Raw genomic sequence first — 2,634 nt, 5'->3', positions numbered from 1 at the left:
GAAGTAGGCTGAGATTACTTTATCCCCTGGAGAGAAATCTTACGTAGGAATCTTCTTGTTCTGCCACTCCCTTGGTACCTTCTTCTTTGCCCCTGGTGCTATTTTCTTACTCCTGGTGGCCTCCTTCTTTGATGAGCTTTTGTTAATGTCCTCACAAACTTCTGGTGGCTTAGGTTCCTCAAATTTTTCCTTGACCTGTGGCACCTGCTGCTGGCCTTGTCCATCAACCCAGTAAATCTCAGGATGAGCTGGTTGTGCTTCAGTGCTTGCTTCTTCCTTTAGTATCTCATGATGCCCTTTGCTTGGTTCTTTATCCTCTTCATCTTTTTCCAGTGAGAGTTCGAAAATACTGAAGCTCAGTTGTTCATCATGGATCCTTAATATTAGCTCTCCTTTCTCCACGTCTATGAGTGCTCTAGTAGTAGCTATAAATGGTCTCCCCAATATGATTGGGTGCAGGTGACTCTCTTCCATATCCAGGATGACAAAGTCTGTTGGGAGAAAGTATTTTCCAACTTTGAGCAACACGTTTTCCACCATTCCTACTGCTTGCTTTTGAGTCTTGTCAGCCAGCCTTATGACTACATCTGTAGGTAGTATCTCATTGATCTGCAGCCTTTTTACTAGGGATAGGGGTATTAAGTTGATGCTTGCTCCCAAATCGCAAAGTGCTCTATCAAAATTTGTTTCCCCTATAGCACAAGGGACATGAAAACTCCCTGGGTCTTTTCTTTTCACAGGCAATTGTGTTTGAATGAGGGTGCCGCAATCCTTGTTCATTACTATAGTCTGGCCCCCCTTGAGTGAGCTCTTCCTGGGAAGTAGTTCCTTCATATACTTGATGAATGCTGGCATTTACTGAATGACCTTGATGAATGGTATGTTCACATTCAAAGATTCAAACGAGTCTAAGAACCTTGAGTACATTCTCTTTCCCACGGCACCCTTTAGCAGTTGAGGAAATGGTGCATATAGTCTCAGCAGCTCCTGTTGTGAGATTTCTGGTTCTTGTTGGTCTTTCTTCTCCTTCTCTACTAAGGTATTTTCAGGTTGTTCTAACAGCTTGCTTGGCTTGTCTTCAGTCTCCTTGTCATTTGTAGTGACCATATTGCAGTCTTCCCATCTTACTTTCTTCGCTTCACCTCTCGGATTCTTCTCCGTGTCACTTGGGAAGCTATTAGTGGGTCTGGGCATCTTCTCAGATAAATATCCCACTTGGAATTCCAGCTTCTTGATTGCTTCCCCCCGATTCTTCATACTGGCTCTCACCTCCTCTTTGAACACCTTATTATCTTGAATGTCTTTGCATATGCTTTCAAGTAAGGTTTCAATCTTAGAGATTCTGTCATCAAATGATGGTATGTTGGGGGTAGAGGTAGAAGAGTGAGATGTATTGCTGTGGTTTTGTTGGTATGTCTTCTGTGTGAATTGTTGGGGAGCTGTGTTGTTGGGGTTGTGACGTCTCAGATCTTGGCCTTGGTCTTGTTGATTCCCCCACCCAAAGTTTGGGTGATTCCTCCATCCAGGGTTGTAGGTCTTGGAGTATAGATCATGGTTGTATCTAGGTGAATTCCCAATGTAGTTGGCTTGCTCCCGAGTGCCTTCTTCCTCTTCAATTGCTTCCTCTTGTGTTGAAGTGGTGATTGCTGCCACTTGACTTCTCTCCATCTTCTTGGTGAGGTCAGCTAGCTGCTTGGTGATGAGCTTGTTTTGAGCAAGTAGAGCATCTACATTGTTCAGCTTTATTACTCCTCTAATGTTCCCTCTTTTGGAAGCATAGAAGTAGTCATTCTCAGCTACAGTTTCAATGACATCTATGGCTTCCTCAATGGTCTTCTTCTTGTTCAAAGAACCTCCGGATGAATGGTCTACAGCCTTCTTAGATTCATATGACAGTCCTTCAAAGAAGATGTGCAGCTGCATCCATTCATTGAACATATCAGATGGACATTTCCTTGTTAGGTCTTTAAACCTCTCCCATGCTTCATATAGAGTCTCACCATCTTGTTGCCTAAAAGTTTGGACCTCAGCTCTCAGCCGATTGACTCGTTGAGGGGGGTAAAATCTTGCTAAGAATTTGTTCAAAACATCATCCCAAGTTGTCAAGCTCTCATTTGGAAAAGACTCCAACCACTTAGTTGCCTTGTCTCTGAGAGAGAATGGGAACAACAACAGTCTCTAGACGTCTGATTGAACGCCATTGGACTTCACTGTGTCACATATTCTCAGGAATGTGCTTAAGTGTTGGTTGGGGTCTTCTTGGACACCTCCTCCGAACGAGCAATTGTTCTGAACTAGGGTGATGAGCTGTGGCTTTAGTTCAAAGTTGTTGGCATGGATGGTTGGTTTTTGGATGCTACTTCCGCAATTCACTGGGTTTGGGTTGATATAAGAGCCCAAGACTCTTCTATCTTCCCCACCAGGATTTGCTCTACCTCCTCCACCATGGTTGTGAACCTCTTCCTCACGATGGTCCTCCATGGTTGTTTCAAAGTATTCTTCAAAGTGTTCCTCTTCTTCTTCAGCACCCACTACACGTTTTTCTTTTGCCTCCCTTCTTAATCTTAAGAAGGTTCTCTCAGGTTCAGAATCAAAGGAAGTTGAAGCTCCACTTCTTCTCCCTGTCATACAAAC

At 43.7% G+C, this 2,634-nt stretch overlaps 1 non-coding gene across 1 annotated transcript; it reads left to right on the top strand.

The window, feature by feature from the left end:
* Positions 1 to 1,933: 1,933 nt before the first annotated feature.
* LOC127743719 (small nucleolar RNA R71) lies at positions 1,934 to 2,039 on the top strand. Its single transcript, XR_008005102.1, has one exon. It is a non-coding gene; the product is annotated as a small nucleolar RNA R71 (small nucleolar RNA).
* Positions 2,040 to 2,634: the final 595 nt, after the last annotated feature.

Source organism: Arachis duranensis, chromosome 10 (genome assembly GCF_000817695.3).
Source record: "Arachis duranensis cultivar V14167 chromosome 10, aradu.V14167.gnm2.J7QH, whole genome shotgun sequence".
Taxonomy (NCBI): Eukaryota; Viridiplantae; Streptophyta; class Magnoliopsida; order Fabales; family Fabaceae; genus Arachis; species Arachis duranensis.
This window is presented reverse-complemented; position numbering and strand designations above follow the sequence as displayed.